Source organism: Sciurus carolinensis, chromosome 5, assembly GCF_902686445.1.
Source record: "Sciurus carolinensis chromosome 5, mSciCar1.2, whole genome shotgun sequence".
NCBI lineage: Eukaryota > Metazoa > Chordata > Mammalia > Rodentia > Sciuridae > Sciurus > Sciurus carolinensis.
The window spans coordinates 56,424,070-56,445,179 of NC_062217.1; the positions used below are offsets into that span (position 1 = coordinate 56,424,070).

General features: G+C 33.9%; 1 pseudogene; it reads right to left on the reverse strand.

The window, feature by feature from the left end:
- Positions 1 to 2,376: 2,376 nt before the first annotated feature.
- On the reverse strand, positions 2,377 to 3,523 carry LOC124985593 (60S ribosomal protein L7-like 1; annotated as a pseudogene).
- Positions 3,524 to 21,110: the final 17,587 nt, after the last annotated feature.

Genomic DNA, 21,110 nt, shown 5'->3' on the forward strand with positions numbered 1-21,110 from the left:
GTAAAAAACATTGTAAAGTATCATTGCTTAGGAAGAAAGGTCTCAGTGCAGAGAGACCATAAAGTTATTGTCTATATATTCACATCCTGTGATTATAATACACAAAACTTGATTTGCATAAAATTATGCTAAATATAACCAAAAAAACATTCTATTATTACATGGTTACTTAAAATTATTATTTCAGTTATTCAAATGAAAATGTCTTAAGTTAACAAATCTTATAACAAAAACTCGCAAAATGCCATTTGTCCTACAAATATGGAGGCAAACAGAATCAAGCATTAAAGTATTCTTCTATTGTAAAGCAACCAAATAGAACTCACCAACCCCAAGATTGATCCCTAATTGTTCTTTTCTTTTTTTATATGATAATCAATTTATTTATGTAGGATTATAAATTTAAAACTATTATTTTAATAACCTTGTGTGGCAAGCAAGCTAGAGGATGTCAGTTCCATTTTTTGCTGTGCAGGGGACTGAACCCAGGGCCTCATGCGTATGAGGCAAGCACTCTGTCACTGAACTACAGTCGGGTCTTGTTCCTTTATTTAGTAAGAGATCTGAGATATAAACCTAAGGCTTACCAACCTACAACTGTTTTTCCTTGACTTTGTGATACATCATTTTAAAATAGTCTGATTTCACAATGCTCTCCAATAAGAAAGTAGCACATTTATAACATCTGTTTCTGGCAGGTTAAACTCTGGAACTAAACCTAATTATTTATCTCATAACCTGGCACATTTTAAGGCATTCTTATACCTCTCACTCAATTTTCATAGTTATATTTGAGAGTCTCAAGAGTCAAAGCTACAATCGAGCAGACCCCTAAGGACCAAGAAACATAGTGGTTAAGCATGTTTTCCATTTAATTGAACTCTGACAATTTCTCACCAACTGCTTAGGTGGTAAGCTGAAGCAACTGAGAGGGAATAGAGGGAAGTACCATTTTATGGGTAGGCACTCATGAAAACAAATAGTAGCCACTTTTTTCAGGATTAACATCCCTAGAAGCCTTGTTGTTGATCTATCTCATTACCAGAAAGATGAAAGACAATACTTCGGAAGTCCAGAATATGAAAAAAAAAAAAAAAAAAAGAAAAATCCAACTGAGTTGCTGCCTGGGTCCTAAAAAAAAAAAAATCAAATAGTGCTAATTTAATCCATGCCAATAAAATAAAATAGTTCCCTTCTTCCTAATCTGGAGTTTAAAGAGAAAACTGATCAAAGAAACCTGGAAATGTCAACCTGAATCCTGGGGCCAGGGGTGGGGAGAAATAGTCAGCAATGCAGTTATAAATGGTGCAGAAAGTAAACAATTCGTTACTATATTCTTTTATTTATTTATTATTTTTGGCACTGGGGATTGAACCCAGGGGTACTTTGCCACTGAGCTACATCCCCACACACACTTTTTAAAAAAATTTTGAAACAGGATCTTGCTAAACTGCTGAGGCTCGAATTTGCAATCCTCCTGTCTCAACCTCCTGATCTGTTGATATTACAGATATGTTATCACCACACCTGGCCTGTCACTATGTTCTTAGTAGAAACTCTACTGACTTGGTACACTTTGATCTTCTATAGGGCATGGAACGAAATACTAGCAAGACCACAGCCTGGCTGACCAAATGCTAGCAAGAACAGAACTTTCTCAGAGAAGATGTATAGATCCTGAATGAGAAGGGTCAATGAATACCCTGAAATTCCAAGTAAAATTTTGAGCATATGTATATGTTCAGGGTGAAGGGTTCTTCCTTTCTCAAATTCTGAGCCAGTGAAAGGAAGTTAAGTCTGTAGCAAGACAGGATAGAAAAGCCCCCAGATACACTTAGAGCCAAGGCTCTAAGTATGAGAATTCACAAAATTTTCACTCAAAAGGTGGAACATGGACTCACAACATGGACAAATGAGCACTTGGCTTTTGTGCATTCCTTCCTAAGTATTTCAAATCTTTTCAAAACAAGGCTCTTGGGACCCCTAGATTTAAGTATGCTCCTGGATTTGGTCCATTGCTGTAAGAGTCTTAGGGAGCCTGTATACATGTTTGGGTTATTCATTCACCAACATTAAATCCCAGGATGGAAGATGTGGCAAAGCAAGACCTTCATCAGTAGCATTGATTTCAGAGGCAGAGGTGGTCAGTGTGGAAAATAATGGAATTTCCTCTGGAACTGAGCTGTGATGAGAGGTGCCCGCCATGATCATAACCTACTGTCTCTTCCCCAGTCCCTTCCTTCCAGTTACTTAAGGAAGAAATAATCTTCTCTGAAGATACTTGATAACAATTCCATTACAAAAACACGTACTCCCAACACACTGCTTTCACATACTCTGAGTTTGTTCTGCTGGTGGATGAGCTGATTGATGGGTTTACCCCGACAGCCAGGCGAACCTATCACCTCGAGGAAGATGGAAAGGGCACAAGAACCTACAGATTTTCTGGACATACTTACCCGGAAAGGCAATTTCATGAATGAGGTCTTCCGGGTAAATGCTATCAAATCTCCCTAGTTGTTCCTCAGTCACTATTGTCTATCAGGGGAATGAATGGTCTTATTCTTGACCTTTGCTTGTCCACATTTCAGGTTGAGTTCCCCTGGCAGCCTTCAGATTTGGAAATCCCCAGGTCACATAAAGTTCTACTATCCACAGCATTTTTTGATTTTCCGGTTAACTTTAACAAAGACACCACTAAATAATTTCTTCAGACAAAGTCTTGCAATGGTCCTCTGTACCAGTAAACTCACCCCATCAATCCTTTGGATGTATACAACAAAGGCCAAAAAGTGCTTATTAATGTTATGGGCTGTTTTCAAAATCAATTCAGACTTACCCCATTTTATTCAGGACAACTCACCCTGTGTGAAACTGGCCCCCTTCCACCTAAGCCCACTGGAAAAGAAGGCTAATACCTCCACCCCAAGCCACTTGCACCCTAAACACAATATCCTTGAACTATGGAACTAATGCAAGATTCTTTTTCTGAGAAGGTATGTTCGGCCCTTTTGAAAATGTAACTTCTGAGAATGTGACTTTTTTGTAGCCTGGTACTTTTCCACTTTATGAAATGCATCTTATAATTATGATTGCTTCTCCTGCCTGCTCCCCTTTATGGTTTTAAGTCTTCTAAGCCTGTACCTACCCTAAGTCAAGGCTGAGGATTGCAGAACTGCTTGGTTCCCTGCACTCTAGGCCTGGCTGGCAATAAAGATTTTGTCTTCATTTTGAAAAGACCTATAGAATTATTTGGGAACTTGGGAATAGTGCCTTAACAATCAGGCATTTCCAAAGCATGAGGTTTCACTTCTATTCGTCTGAGGCCCACTTTGTCACGTTCTGGCTGCCAGGAATCATGTAGAAATGATTCCAGTCGCTTAAATCTGAATTCTTTTCCTTTCCTCTCCTTCTCTGCCAAAAGTGCCTGCTTGGCCTGGGTAGCTTCGAGGGCCTGATAAGCCTTCTCTTTCAGGATATTTTCTGGAACCAAATGGCTCTCTCTTTTCTGTTCCTCCACCATCTGTGATCACTGTCCGTGTACACCTCTACCAGGCGAGGAAGAGAGGACCTGCTGTATGTTTACTTGATCATAGAGATGTCTGTTCTCCCTAATTGTTCTTTCCTGATTCATTGAAGTTTCAGACCATTAGGGGAACATATATATGAAAACATTCTCTCTATAGATAAATTATACATCTTAATTTTCAGACATAATTATCATTTGAAGGATCCTTAATTTATGTTTTGATTTGCTTTTTTATTTGTATCACAAATAAAATGGAAAGCAGAAAGAAATAGGAAAGCTAGAATTGAGAGGAACAGTGATATGTGGACGTTTTAAGGGGTTTAATGGTCATCACTACCCAGAAAAATCTTGGATCACAAACTATCAATCAGAACATCATTTGGATCACTAGGAATAAAGTGCGATTTGCATTTGCTTCTATACTAAAGTCAATCAATTTGAATTTTCATTTCCTCCAAACTCAGACTGCCTATTGTAGGCAAAAAGACCTTTCTGAAATATGATCTCAACTCAGAAGTTGTTCAAATTCTTAACTGTTTTGTCTCTTTAAGATGTAGCAATGAAACAAGTCCTTCACATCACATCATCCTAACTTCATGGCAGGACAATCCCATGTTATGGTTCTGTTAGATTCAGAAGTGAAATAATTAAATTATGAGAGGTATAATCTAGTCAGTTCATCCTAATTTGAATGGGTTGACTTGGTGGTGATTGCACATGGATGGGGCATGTCTAGAAGAGACATGGATGGTTGTCGTGGATGGTTGTTGTTTTAGTCAGTTTTTATTGCTGCTATGACTGAAGGGACCCAACAAGAATAATTTTAAAGGAGGAAAAGTTTATTTAAGGGCTCATGATTTCAGAGGTCTCCATCCATAGATAGCCCACTCTATTCCTCAGGGCTCCAGGTGAGGCAGGATCAACATAGCAGAAGAATGTAGCAAAGGGAAGCAGCTCACATGGTGATCAGAAAGCAGAGAGAGAGAGAGAGAGAGAGAGAGATTCCACTCACCAGATACAAATATATACCCCATAGTCATGCTCTCAGTGAACAACTTCCTCCAGCCACACCCCACCTGCCTCCAGTTACCACTCAGTTAATCCAATCAGGAGTCAATTCGCTGATTAGGTTAAGGCTATGACTCAATCATTTCTCTTTTAAACCTTCTCACATTATCTCATGTGTGAGCTTTTGGGGGACACCATATCTAAACAATAAGTTATTCTTTTTGAACTCTCTTCACCCGTTTCCCTCTGCTTCTTGATCCCACCATGCTTTAGCTATGCAATGCAAGAAAAGTACGCAATGCAAGAATTACAAGAATGATATTTCATCATGTTCAGTAGTACTGTTCAAACTTAAGGAAAGAGGTTGAAATCCGGTATGCATGTAAAGAGAAGAGATCTTGAGATTCATTGGAAAATGCTGCTTATCACCATTCATTCTCTGGTCCCCAAGGATTCACTTCCTTCCAAACTGAAAAATACCCTCTCCAAAGTTTACTAAAAATCTCCTCTCATAATAGCATCCTCAATAGTCCCATCTAAAGTTAAATTTCATCATCTCATTTCATCAGTTAAAGTCCATGGTCTTATCAAATTCATTAACACATGTATAAGGTAAAGATAAGACTTCAGTCAATAAATACTAAGTGCAGCTCATGGGGCACAGATTCTATATTTGAACCTGTGAAATTAAGAAACAAGATATATATGCCTAATACATGCTACCTATAATGGTAGGTCAGGTATGGGATAATAGCTATAAGTATTCTGGTTCCAAAAGCAGTAAAAACTTGAGAATCACTTTTCAATGCGACAAGTGATAATTATTTTTTAAATATGTTGTTTTAAATAATCCACTTACTGTAAATTATGAATTATAGCATGGCATTTTCTACTGAATATTAAAATTTTTTATCAACATCAATTCTGATAAAACTCAAGTGCGAGATATAGATATTACTAGAATTTTTTTCTGAACGTTTTTTCTTTTTTCTGAACTCTTTTCCATTTCTTTTTCTTTTCTTTTCTTCCTTCCTTCCTTCCTTCCTTCCTTCCTTCCTTCCTTCCTTCCTTCTTCCCTTCCTCCCTCCCTCCCTCCATTCCTTCCTTCCTTTCTTCCTTTCCTTATGTACTGGGGAACCCAGATACATGCTACCACTGAGGTACATGTCCAATACTTACTATGTTTTTACTTTGAGACAGGTTTTACTAAGTTATCAGGGCTGTTCTTGAACATATGATCCTCCTGCCTTGGTCTCCTGAGTTGCTGGGATTACAGACCAATGCAACTGCATCTGACCCTATTTATTTTCTTAATGGTAAAAGTTAAGTGCTACTGAGCCCAGGTTTGGAATCTCTTTCTATAGAAAATACAATGCTTGAGAGAAAAGTTTTGGGGAGATACAATTTATGGGGAGAAACAAAAGCTTTATTCAGTGGACAGAGGATGGAGAAGTGGGAACTTTGCTCATAAATAACTTCCCCACTCTATGGAATTGAGGGCTTAAGGGTATAAAATAAAAATAATGAAGGAGATGTATAGGCTAGTAAAGCATTGAAATATTGATGACTTTTCTGAAAATAGGAAGAAATCTTCCAGGAACCCAGGTGCCAGTTCTTTTTACGCATTTTGTGTTCTGATTTTTCTGGTCACAGTGGCTGATAGATGTCTTTAGCCTTAAAGCAGGAGAGATAGAGAAAAACTTGGCATGTCTAGGTCAATTTAAGCATGATACTGAGTAAAATCTGACCCTGAGGTTAAGTAACAAAGTACACAGAGACAGTATGAAGGCAGAGATGCCAAGCCTTTTCATACCATTCCAATTGCCCACTGGACATCTGCAGGTCCAAATGAAGTGTATTTGCAGGAAAAGTGGCCTTTAGGTTCATGAAGAGAAACTCAGACAACTGTTGTCATTATCATCCACTTATCAGATGTTACCTACAGCAAACCTCATGAGACTAATGTATTTCCTAGCTATGTGGCCTCCAAACTTAGTGGTTTTTAAGTCAAGTAAGAGCAATTGAAGATAGAAGGTTTATTTAGATTTTCCCTGGTAACACAAGGACAAAAATGTAGAATTTGAATATAAATGTAGAATTTGAATATAACTTTTTTTTTTCCTTGATGATTTTATAGGTTAATGTACAGGTGATTTTTTACCATACCAATAGAAGATACTTTTCTATTTTTAGCCAACATTTATAGACATTATATTTCAATCTAGAATTTATTTTGAGTTAATATTGGGAATTCTCCTTTTCCAAGAGAACAACTTTTTCTAACACAATTTAAAAATACTGTTCTTTTCTTCACTAACTTACCTTGTTACATTGTAGAAAATCAATTGGATATATTTCACAGTATCTCTTTCTATGCCCTCACTCATTCTAGTAATCTGTTTTTCCACACAAAAATGGCAGATTTTCTTGATTGCCAAAGATAATCTTACAATAAGGTGGGATAAATTCTCATTTTCAAAATCGTTTGGCTGTTCAATATGTTTTCTTTTTCACATGAATTAAACAACCAACTTCAAGTTTCTTAAAAATGTTCTTGTTGGATTTTGCTTGGAATTTCTCCAAATCTATGTTTTGCAGGTTTTAGTGTGAAACTCTTATTATATTGTCTTTGATAATTATTCCTAATTCTATGATATTACATACTGCATTAATCTTATTTTTCAATTCCATGTTCTAAATATTCTTTGTTATTCTATATAACAATTTTAATTTTTAAATTGGTCTTTTGGCATAAAAGTGTATTAAATTTACTTATTAATCCTAGTAACCTTTTTATAAGTTGTTTAGAATTTTCTCCATATTCACAATTATATGATCAGTAAACTAAAAACAATTTTTCCCAATTTTGTTTGATTTTTTTCTTGCTTAATTCAATGGCTAGGATCTCTAGCATAATGTTGTTTAGAACTGAGTAGGTTGAGCATATTCCCTTCTTCTTCATTCTTAGGGAAAAAAATTCAATTTTTCACCAAACTTGTAGTTATGTGATACATTTTTTAAATTGTTGTATTTTGTTAAATTAAACTGTATCCCCTTATTCCTAGTTTATTGAGCATTTTCATGAGTGAGTATAAAAATTTGCCAAAATATTTTCTGAATTGAATATTATGATAATGTAGATTTTCACTATTATTCTAATATGGTGAATTGTACTGATTTCAAATGCTAAAGTAATCTTGCATTATCATGTTAAATCACATTAGCTATATATTATCTTTTCTGCATGTTAATGGATTCAATTTATTATGTTTTGTGAAGATTTTTTATTTATAATCACAAAGTACATAGAATCATGAATTATATTTTTGATAATACCACCACCAAGTTTTAGAATTGGATTATGCTGTATTCAAAGGTAAATGGAAAATGCTTGTTCTTCATTTACTTATGAAGAAAATAGTTTTTCTTATAGAGGACAAGTTGATATTTTTGGTATTATTGATTCCATAACACATTATAGAATTTGCTAGTGATATGAACCTATTTATTTTGTGTTTGCCTATTTTTGTTGGTGTTGTTAATAGCATTTGTGTTCTAAGAAGTTTTTTTTTTTTTTGTATAGTTTTGCAGGATGCTTTGCAGTCGAAATTAAGTTTCTAATAGATATAGGGCTATTTAGCATATATTTCTTTTATGATAGTTTTGGAAATTTATGTCTTGAATTTGGAGTTGATCAATTCAATAAATTTTAAAAACCTGATTTGTAATAAACATATATAGCACTTAGTATGAGTTTTTGAGTTTCAAGTCATGCTTGATTTTCTTCTCTTGGCTTCTGGTCCTTATTATTTGCATTTAATTCCATTCAAATTTGCAAACCCTTGCCTGAATGTTTTGATGTTGCAAACCCTTGTACATATATTTTAATGAGATAGTTTCACGTGTTACTCAATGTTATTAAAATCACATTTGCCTTGCATTATTATTATTACTATTATTGCTAGCTGTTTTTATTTTTTCAGTGTTAACAATAAGGTCATGGTAGTTCACTGAACCATGCTTATATACTATGAAGACAATTTTTGGATATGCAACACCTTTCATTAAAGACATATTAATTACTCCTGAATATAGTGGTTTAATTTTTACTTTTAAACAAATAGATTTTTTCTTTGCTTTTGATATCTAAATGAAAATATATTTGCTGTTTATTACTTCTCCATATATTTTTTCCTCTAAAACCTGTATTTATACAACTCTGGGTGAAAAGAAGTCAACTGAAAACTATAAAATAGACTTGCAAAAGAATTCTATTCTAAAGTAATGTTAGAAAATTATCTCAAGTACATTTTCACATAATGAATTTTTATTGTATTTTCTTGCATTTTAATTATGCATTGTAACTCTATTTAGGTAACTACTATCATTTTTCTCTTTCCAAGACTAGCATTTAAAAGGAAAAAATTATAAAAAATACAACAGAATATATCTGTGACATTGGGAAGGGAAATAATAAAGACACTCCTAATTATAAGGATAAAACATTTTGAATTACCTTAAACTTAATAATGTGCGTAGACAAGTTATATAGTAGGAGTAGATACTTTTGACAACAATACATAATCCCTCTGAAAATTTCCCCTTCTGTATGATGCTAGTTTCCTTACTTAATAATCAGTCTTCTAGGATAAAATTAATCCTTTGATTTTCTAAAACTGCTGGTCTTGTTATTTCACCATCTTCTAACAATGCAGGATCACTTTCTGTTTCCTACTATAGTCATAAGTAGAAAACAATTCTATTAGTTTGAACAGTTCTGGGCCTAATTTAAGGTACCCAGATGCATGAATTTCACTTTTTCTGGTTAATAATATATTCATTCTCAAGTTCATTTCATGGCACTTTTAGATTATACTCATGAATTCTAGAATATATCTACATAACTCTTGTAATATTTTCAAGTATTTATGTCTTTGTACAAGACTATAGCTCTTTATTTATAAACAACTTCAAATTCAAAACAACCCGAATTATGTTAGGAACACTTTAAAATGTGCTTTGAATTAAAGCAATATACTTATTATTTTCAAATTCCTTTTGATTTCCCAAAGAGTTTAAGATTATATTCTAAAGCCCTAATCTTTATCTGACTCTACTGTTAAATATGAAAGCCATGGATAAGTGGAAAAGAACAGTATATCTTCCCACAATTTCTATTTCCTTTTGTTACAAAACACAAATAAACACACACACACAAACACACAATTTGTGAATTTTCTTTTCATTATTTGCAAAAATATCACACTCCAAACTTAGTTATTGATTCTTTAATGTCAAAATACAGAGATTTAAGTTTCAGAAACTGTGTTGAGCAGTGTGTGATATTTATCTTATTAAATAGATGTAATGCATGTGAGACAAATTCTATTATCGATCAGGGTTAAATCCAAGCAAGATTTTATACAAAGTTGCAAAAATAATTTTCCAATTATTTTTTGGAAGGTTAGTTATTATTTGGGATCATAAGTGGGTACCTACTCTAAGTTTTGGGGTTTTTTGGAGGTCGAACATATTTTTAATTAAACTTATGAACTAATGACTTTAATTTTTTAATAGTACAATCCACAGGAAATATCCATGTTCTCTAACATTAATAAAATACCACTTAGCACCAAAATAACTTGTCTCTAATATTAGTAAAATAGTGCTTAGCATAAAATAAATAACCCATATCAAGTATCAAGTAGCCATAATCTTAGGGGAAAAAATAATGAGGTATGTAAAACACAGGTGAAAACAAGAACTCAACCTGCGCACGCCTGTAATCTCAGCAGTTCCAGAGGCTGAGGCAGGAGGATCAACAAGTTCAAAGTCAGCCTCAGTGAAAGCAAGGAGCTAAACAAGTCAGTGAGACCCTGTCTCTAAATAAAATGTAAGAAAAATAGAGCTGGGGTTGTGGCTCAGTGGTCCAGGGCCCCTGAGTTCAGTTCCCAGTACCAAAAAAAAAAAAAAAAAAAAAAAAAAGGGAGACCAACAAAACTGTTACGCCGTGGGCAATTCCCCTCAGTGCTTGAGAAGGATTCCACTGAGTAATAAAGATGTTTACAAAGTCTCAGCTCCTTGGGAATTCAGTTGCGGGCTTTCCTTCCTTGCTTGCTTAATATGTGTGGTAAACCTACTATTAATATTTTATGTGTTTTCCCTGAAAACAGGGGTCTTAACAGAACCAGGGTTAAAACATAAAAACCAGACTTCTAATGGAACAGTGATTTCAGATTTAATCATTTGCAATGAAACTCTGGGTAACCAAGATTGCTATGAGAAAATACAAAAACAGATTCTAGCTGCCGATCCCCTGTTGACTACTCTTAGATAACCTGAAGCACGTAGGCAAATAACTCCAACCCCATCAAGAAGGACTAACAGGAACAGAAGAAATAAAGGGGGAAAAAGGAATGTTAAGTTCACACAGTATAAGATGATATCATAACTTAAACTGTCTAGCATTTATTAACTACAGCAGTAATCACACGACTGACGTTTATTCAACCCTGCTGAGCTTGCTTTAACCTTTATGATTAGTTAAATATTAATGTTTTATTGTTTAGTTATAGGTTATTACAAGTAAACAATTACTAAAAATAATTAGAATATTTCATTGTCTACAGTCTAGTAATGATTATACAAAATATTTTTTATTTTTCCTTGTGACCTTTCCTGTTCTGGAAAAACATGTGTAACTGCCAACCTTTTAATGTATAAAAGGCTGGCTGGGAAAAATAAAATTTAGAACTTAGCATCCATTCCTTGAGTCTGTGTTGCTTTGTTCTCCATCGCGCTGGTGCCTACTTCCTCACCTGAAGACCACCACGATCCCTGCTAGGGCTGGACCCCGGCATAAAACAAAATCAAAATTGCTAAACAAAAAAAAGAACATAAAGTTCGTAGTTTCTGTATTTAGAACAGAAATTATAAAAGAAATATGTGTTAAATTTTTAGTGAAATGTATTTATTAGTGAAAAGGCAGAAAAATAAGCACTTTATCCATTAGAATTCATTATGTTTGGATTTTTATGCGAACTTACAATTTTAGTGGATATTAATAATTGTGTTTCCATAGATGCTCTTGAAATTTTGTTTTATTGTTCCTTTCAATGAATTACAATACTATGGAACATACAAATGGCTCACACATAAATATATTTTCTGCTTTCCCTATTTACACAGACAATACTTTCGACAAATTACCTAACACATACTCCTTGCTTTTATCTTTTCATTTACTATTTATTGATTGATTAATAATTTGCCTTTTCAAAAGTGATAACCCCCACTGTAAATTTTGACCCTTATGACTTCCTTACTTCAGCTTTCTCTATAAAAATCTTAGGGAATTTTATTACAGAATTTGAAGTGGCAATTCAGAGATATTAACTGAGCATAAGCTCTTGATAACAGGAAGGTAAATTTCATCATTGATGCCATCTCTCTTACTAAATTTACTAGCATTTTTCTTGTGTGTATGAAATATCCTACTCATGAAACATTCACAAATGTATGACTTTCAAAAATTGAATTGCTTTTCATATTTAAAATACTGGATTTTCTCATTTTTAAAGATTTTTTAAAAATTTTGTCGAGGGGCTGGAGTTATGACTCAGTGGTAGAGCACTTGCCTAGCATGTGTGAGGCAGTGGGTTTGATTCTCAGCACCACATAAAAATAAATCAATTAAATAAAGGCTCATTGACAACTAGAAAAAAATAAAAAATTAAAAATAATAAAGGTCCATCAACAACCGAAATTTTTTTTTAAATTAGTCAAATAATACCCCCTGTAACATAATATTCAGTTTGTAAAAGTAAAGTTTTTAATTAATTATAATGCTTTCTTTCAATGCTATTTAAAGTGTAGATGGCATATGTCTTATGTTCTTACTTTCCTCGGTGTCACTTACCTAGAGGAATAAAAAATTTATTTGTGCTTATGATTCTGAAAATAACTTCTTCAAAATAATTATCGAAGTTACTTCATTATTTTTATGTTTAATACATTATATTTAATTCATTATATTTTACATTTTATACATTATAACATATTTCAGCCTGTCACTTGGGATTGTATGATTTTAATGAAAGTTCCAATACACCTATAAATAAGAAATAACAGATAAGAAAATTTCACTGGCTTTAAGAAATATTTTGAAAGTTTTGAATCAATGTTTGGCAATAATATTATTGTAGTGGAGTTTTTTGACTCTTTTGTTTTAACTTTTTAAAAAATTAATTTAAAAATTAAATGAAACATTTTCTATTCAGTTCTTCATTGATACCGACAACAATTGTACAAATGATACTAGGTTTTGAACAATTTAAAACACTCAGTTTATCAGTTTTCATAAATTAAAATATACCTTCAATGTGCTTCACAGGCAAAGGTAGTTGTATTTTAAATAAATACCTCAGATTTCCAAATGTTTGTATGGCAATAATTATTTATCATAATGTGGATAAAATTAACTTTATTTTATCTTATACGTGTACTTGTATCATAATTTATAATTAATCATTTCATACTCATAACATCTCTAACCCATGTTTTAATAAAAATTAGTTTAATCTTACAACCTTCATCAAAACAGATCAACTTGGGCTGAATGAAATGTGAAAAAGTAATAACAAAAACAATAACATAATTTTGAATATAATTTTTAAAATTCCGTGTTACTTAATCCATAAAGCAAACTGAAAGCTATTCTTGAAAATTTTCTGTATTTGATTTGAATAAAACAAAGTAACTGATTTTTTTTTTTCTGTTTTGAATTGCTGAGTAGTATGGCTGTTCAAAACATTTATTTATTTATTTATTTATTTGTTTGTTTATTTAATTATTTGCAGTGCTGAGTTTCTAACTCAGGGCTCAAGCATGCTAAGCGAGTTCTACCACTGAGCTATTTCCTGAATATTTCATTGTTTTTAATTTATTAGCTTGATGCTTCAATTTTCTATTTTATGTAGTCCTTCCTTTTTGAATAAAATTATTATAAAGTGTTAATAGTGACAAAAAGTGGAAATGCAGAGCTTTCCATCAGATTCTTCTTTTTTTTTTATATCAAGCTCCCAGAGTCTTTTCATAATAAAAGTTGAGCATCACTAACACAAAAATTTGAAATCCAAAGTGTCCTGAAATTTGGAACTTTTTGAGCCAACATAATGCTACAAGTTGAGAATTCCACACCTGATTCTAAGTGATGGATCACAGTGAAATAAAGGTGTATTAAAAATATTGATAAAAATACCTGAAGTGTTTAAAGTGCATATGAAACTTAAATAAATTTCATGTTTAAACTTGAGTCCCATCCCTAACACAATTCACTATGCAAATATTTCAAATACATTCTCTATTTAAAATGTATTCTAAATATATTCTATAATGTATTTGCAAACATTTTAAAATCTGAAAAAAATCTGTATAATCTGAAACACTATTGTTCTCAAGCATTTCAGATAAAGAATATTCAACTTATAAAACATATGTATGTAGACGCTCAGAGATGGGTTCGCTGAGGGTGAGCAGGAGCGATGCCTACCGTACCTGGCCTTACCCAGCATGCTTACTCAGGCATTGGAGATCGAGCTCTGAAGGCACTGATCTAATTTTATTTAGGGTTGCACAGGACATATATAGGCACATTATCCAATCAGGTTAACATGCTTGTTAAAGTATAACAGAGTCAGCCTATAGGTGAACTATACATCGAGCGTTGAGGTGGTGCAAAAAAACCAAGTATGCCTAAGTAATTCTGCCAAGCAACAGGTCTGAGACAAAGGACTGGGGGAATGGTAAGCTCTTGCACACAGCATGAGGCAAGGCAGTGCAGGTGAGCTCACATCACAGCTCTCTGTGATGCATGACAGAGCGAGGCCTTCCTTCAGTTCAAACTCAGCCTCAACAACTGCAAAGACCTTCATTCCATGGCGAGTCTTTACCATTACCTCAGTTTCTTTGTTCACACTGTTTGGCTTACTTAGACCATGGTGTCAGTGACTGCTGTCAGATAAGCTTGAGGAATGTTCCCTACATTTGTAAATCAGAGGTAAAAGAAAATTTAAAAAATGATACACCAAATAATCTCAAAATATGTTTTGGTTAGAAATATTCATAGTAGATTATTCTGCGGTACTATAATCTGAATGTATATGCCAGTCCCAAATTTATATGTTGAAATCCCAAATCCTAAAGTGATGGTGTTAGATGAGGCTTTTGAGAAGTGAGTGGTTATAAATGGGTTTAGTGCCCTTATAAAAGAGGTCTGAGAAAGTTCCCTTGCCTCTGCCTTCATGTGAGAATACAAGAGAAAGATACTGTATAGATTATGAAGAAGTTTCACCTCACACATCAAATCTCCAGTTCCCTTCATCTTAGATTTCCCAGTTTTGTGAACTATGAGAGATAAAGGAATTGTTGTTTATAAATCATCTAGTTTATGCTGTTTTGTTATAGAAACTCAAATGGACTAAAAAACATGAACACTTTTCTGTAAACTTCTCTGAAACTCATTAAGAAAAAAGATTAAATCATTTTTATCAGAGTTCATGGGTCACTTCTAATTGCTACAAAATGTTGTAAATGACAGTTTCATATAAAATGCAAGACTGGATCTTTTCTCAAATTAACCATAAAATTTACTAGTGAAGAAAAATAATAAAGTCTAGGAATTTTATCCTCCTTAGTCAGAGGACAAATCAAAATAGTTAATACTTTTTCCTCTTAAAATGCCTCCAGTGAAAAATATTTCTTAAGAACTCTTATGATGAAGAGTTTTTAAAATGAAAATGTTGCTTCAATAACCTACACCAGAATGTAGCTCCTACTTTGTACTTCAAAAAACATCTTGACTACCCAAAATGAATGTAGAGAAATTTTGGAAAGATTTTTGTGACTTTGCTTTTTATCTAAATATTGCTAAAATATAATCACTAACACCATATTGCTAAAAATTATCCATATTTGTTCACTGAGATTATATTAATGCTTCATGTTCTTGGTTGACTTATGTTTGAAAAATTAATTTCTAGACAAAAATCGATATTAGCATACAGATAGAATTGAATATTATGTCAATACTGATTGACTAAGTTGATATGTTGCCAGTTGCCTCATTTCAGATTAGTTTTGTATTTTTGTCTTGGAAGCAGAAAATGTAAAATAGCATTTCAATTTTCCAATCCATTTAAACTGAGAAGAAAGTCATAATCTAGTGAAAAATAATAAAGGCTTTGAGGTTGGAATATGATTGACATATGGCTAAAGTGTGTTTCAGTTGTAAAGAAAGGCCAATAGCAATAAAACTATGTTGACTCAGTTGGTATCTTCAGACTCACTTTGTCCACATTTAATTGATTTTAGAGCTAAAACTACAAAAGAAAAGAATGTCACTCTGTCTATATGAATTTCCACTGACATGTCCCTATTGTATTATCTAAAGTACATTTCAATTGAAATAAAAATGTGATTTAAAGCAAGTATACCTAATTTTTAAAAAGTATTTCTAGTAGTGGAAAATAAATTCTGAAACTTTGTATTTCATGACAATTTAGGAAAAGAATGTATATATATGCACATATATAATGAAACAATCAATAATACATAGCAAAATGGAGTGTAAGCCTATTTTAGATATTAGAAAATAGATCACAACTACTTATAAAAAGGAGTAAAACAAGTAGAATTTAAAAAGGGAAAGGAAGCTTTGCAACCTGTAAAAAATAAAGATAATATGTACTGAGAGCTGATATTTTTTCTTAAAAAGCTCTCTTATGCTTATGAATGTAAAAAGGAAGTTAAAAGAAACTGTCTAGTAAGACTTATTATTCATTGAATAATGTGATGTTTATAAAATAATTGAAGCAATAGCTATTAAAGGAAACTAACCTAACACTGTCAGATTCAGTATTTAAATGAGTAAGAACGCATTATTTAAATAACAAGATACTTATTTTCTAATAAATGCTGTTGTGATTTTCTTTGATTTTGTCCCTATTTCTTTTGTTGCATGCAATCATATCAATATACTACTTTATGTAGAATTTCTAATAGTTTCTGATTTAAAAGTTTTAAAAATATCATATTTAAATGGTTCCCATTGACATTTTCTTACCAGTCATTTTCTTACCAGTTTTGTAAGGAATAGTGTGAGTATATCCTATGGCAAAGATCACAACGCTGATGAAAGTAACCTCTTCATATTTATTTCCAATTTTTCCACCACCTTTTGTCTAAAAGGTTATCTTTTCTCCAACATATATTTTTGGCACCTTTGTCTAGTATCAGATAACTTTATTTATGTTGGTTTGTCTCTATGTCTTATATTCTATTTCATTGGTCTCATGCCTGTTTTGTGCCAATACCATGTGGTTTTTCTTATCATAGCTCTGTAGTATAATTTGAAGTCCAGAATTTTTATGCCTCCTGCTTTACTTTTCTTCCTAAGTATTGTTTTGGCTATCCTGGACCTCCTATTTTTCTAAGTTTTATAACTCCCTTTTCTAGTTCTGTGAAGAATATCATTGGAATTTTGATGGGAATTGTTTTAAATCTGTATAGCACTTTTGATACTATGGTAATTTTGACAATATTAGTTCTGCCTATCCAAGAACATGGGAGATCTTTCCATCTTTTAAGGTATTCTTCAATTTCTTTCTTTAGTGTTCTGTAGTTTTATTATAAAGATCCTTCACCTGTTTTGTTAGATTGATTCCAAACTATTGTATTGTATTGTATATTGTATTGTATTATATTTATTGAGGCCATTTTGAATGGGATAGTTTTTCTAATTTCTCTTTCAGCAGATTCACCATTGAAGTATAGGAACATGATTGATTTGTGAGTGTTGATCTTGCATCCTGCTACTTTGCTAAATTCATTTGTGATTTGTGGAGCTTCTGAGTCTTCTAAAAATAGGATCATGTCATTGACAAACAGATCATTTGAGCTCTTCTTTTCCTATCTGTGTCCATTTAATTTCTTTCTCTTGCCTGACCCGCTCTGGCTAGAGTTTCAAGGACTATATTGGATAGGAGTGGTGAAAATAGCTATCCTTGTCTTATTCCTGTTTTTAGAGAAAATACTTTCAGTTTTTCTCTATTCAGCAAAATGTTGGTCCTGGGTTTGTCATATAAATTCTTTACAATATAGAGATGAGTTCCTTCTATCCCTAGTTTTTCTAGTGTTTTAGACAAAAATGGGTACTGCACTTTGTCAAATGCTTTTTCTGCAATTACGAGATAATCATGTGATTTTTGTCTTTATTCATGTGGTGAATAGCATTTATTGATTTCCAAATGTTGACTCACCCTTGCATTCCTGAGATGAAATTCACTTAATCATGGTGAACTATCTTTTTAATATATGTATGGGGTTTTCTTGTTTTTTTCTTTGTTTTTGCATCTATATTCAACAAGGATATTGGTCTGAAATTTTCTTTCCTTGAGGTGTCTTTTGTCTGGTTTTGGTATCTGGGTGATACGGGCATCATAAACTAAGTTTGGCAGTGTTCCCTTTTTTTCTATATCATGGAATAATTTGAGGTGGATTGATATTCGTTCTTCTTTAAACGTCTGGTAGAATTAAGATGAAAATCCATCTGATCCTGGGTTTTTCTCTTTTGGATGGATTTTGATAGTTGTTTCAGTTTCATTACTTGATATTGATCTATTTAGGTGTTCTATACTTCAATACCTCATGGTTCCATTTCAGTAGGTCATATACATTGAGTAATTTGTCAATATCTTCAAGATTTTTCTCACTTGTTGAGTTTAAATTTTCCAAATAGTTTCTGATGATTCTCTGAATTTCAGTTGTGTCTAGTGATATTTCCATTTTCATGTCTAATTTTATTTATTTTAGTCTTCTCTTTATTTTGGTTAATTTGACTAGAGATTTGTCAATCTTGTTTTTCATTTTAAAAGCTTTGTTTCATTGAGCCTTATATCTTTTTTATTCTCTATTTCATTGATTTTAGCTATGATTTTAATTATTTCCTGCGTTATATTGACTTGGGTGTTGTTTTCTTTTTCTTTTTTTAGGGCCTTAAGTGTAGTGTTAGATTATTTACTAGGTATTTTTCTATTTGTTTTCACTATGAATGCAGCAATACCTTGTATCACTATTCTCATTGGTTTGTCAGAATTGTTTTTTATCTACCTTGATTTCTTCTGCTATGTATTCATCATACAAAAGTGTATTATGTAACCTCCGGGTGTTAAGAGTGGTTTCTGTTTTTTTATCTTGTCATTGATTTCTCATTTCACTCCATTATGATCTGATAGGATGGAAGGAATTATCTTTATTTTGTGTATTTGCTAGGCTTTAATTTGTGATTTCAAATAGGATCTATTTTAGAGTATATTTCATGTGTTGCTGAGAAGGAGATGAATTCAGTTGTGGATAGATGAAATATTCTATGGATATCTGTTAGGTTCATTTGGTTAATAATATTTTTTACATTTGAGCAAATTTTACTTAGTTTATGTTTGGATGACCTATCTAGTGGTGAAAGAGGTTGTTGAAGTCACCCAATATTATATTGTGGTCTATTTGATTCTTAATATTGAGAAGGATTTTTTTTTTTAATGAACAGATGCACCTTCGTTTGGGGCATAAATATTTATAATTTATAACAAGTATGAAATGACCTTGTCTCTTCTGATTAATATTGGCTTCAAGTCCACTTTGCCCAATATGAAAATGGTTACCCCTAATTGTTTATATGTTGCATAATATATCTTTCCCCATTCTTTCACTGTCAGCCTTTGGATGCCTTTGCCTGTAAGGTGCTTGTCTTGCAACCAACATATTGTTGGGTCTTGTTTTTTAAATCCAATCTGCCAGTCAATGTCTTTTGAATGAAGAGTTTAGACTGTTTATATTGAATGTTGTTGTAGAAAGATGATCTTTCTATTTTGAAAAATAAATTTTGTTTCTTTGCATAGGAAGCATAACAGATATCACATGTGGGCAAAGTATGGATTCTAATTTCGTACACATCTTTCAGTCATCAAAAATATCTTTTCAAAACATTCAAAAAATTGACAAAACAAAAAGTTGGTTCTTTGAAAAAGTAAACAAAATAGATAAACCCTTAGTCACACTAACAAAGAGAAGGAGAGAGAAAACTCAAATTACTAAAATTCATGATGAAAAAGGAAATATCCAAACAGAGGGCCCAATATGGCAGACTAGAAGGAGGCTGCATTCCTTGTCACTTCATAACTCAGGTTTCAAGCAGAGGATATCTGTTTCTCAGTGAGGCAGTCTTTGCTGCTTATCAATCCCCTGCGGTTTACCCCATTTGTCCACTGTGATCACCTGCAGTCTGCCAGCATATCAACTACTTTTTGAGTGCAGATTGCTCACTGACTGGTGCCTATCATCTGCCATTTGCCTGCCTCTTGCCTGTCCATTGCCTACCTTTCACATACCTATCACCCACTGCCTGAGGTTTACCTGTCAATTGTCCGCCAGTTGCTAGCAGATTGACCACAGATGGCCAGTGGATCGCCAGCTACCTGCTGTTGCCTGGAAGTCCACTGTCACAGTACCTGCAGGTTTGGTTACACATGGCTGCTGCCATTTTGAGACAATAGCCAAGACCTGTAGGATCCCCAGCCAGAAAGACCGAGCCCCACTTCCAGGAACCTGGCTGACCACGCCCACACCCTGAGCTGTAGCTCCCCATTTGCCAACACATTTGGAAGTCAGAGTGGCCATCTTGAATTATCCTGGAAGCAGTAGCTCCTATCTTTACATAGGGCAAATCCCATCCTGAGATGCCTGCTGGAGACTGAAAGCTCATTGTCAGGTACCTCTCATGCATCAGGCTACTTAAGACTGGAAGGTTTGAATACTATATGACTGTTATAGTGTATATTTTTTTTTCTCCTTTTTGAAAATTTTAAAGATTTTATTTCATTACTTTTCTTGCTTTCTCTATTTCCCTTTTGTGTATCTGTTTCCTCAGAGTCTCTTTTGCGGGGTTTCAAGATGGCGGACTACAGGGCGGCTGCATTTCATGTTGCTCCAGGACGCAGGATTCAAAAGAGGAGATAGTGAAAGACTTGGGACCAACTCAAAGCCGCCGGGTGAGTCTCTCCCGTTGGGGAGGTGTCCTGGATAGGGCGGTAGCCCCAGAACGCAGGGAACTTTGTGAAGTAGAGTTGCTCGGCGAGACGCCCCTCCCCCTGCTGGAGCGGTAAACACGGACAACTGGGATCATCATAGAGGAAGCGGCTCAGCACAGCGCTTGGACTCGGAGCAACCACTGGGGCTCCGGGCGGCTGCCTGAGGAGGAGCAGTGTGGTGAGCTGTTTAGACTCAGAGAGATAGCTTCTGAACACTGGGGGCTGCCCGGAGGAAGAGGAGAAGCGCGGCGGGTCGCTTGGTCTAGGAGTGACTGCATCAGAGCCACAGGCGGTTGCCAGAGGAGGAGACAAGTGGTGAGTTGTTTGGACTCAAAGCGACCACTCCTGAACACCCGGGGGCTACCCCGAAGAGGAGGAGGAACAGGGTGGGTCACTTGGACTCGGAGTAACTGCCTAGGGATACGGGCGGT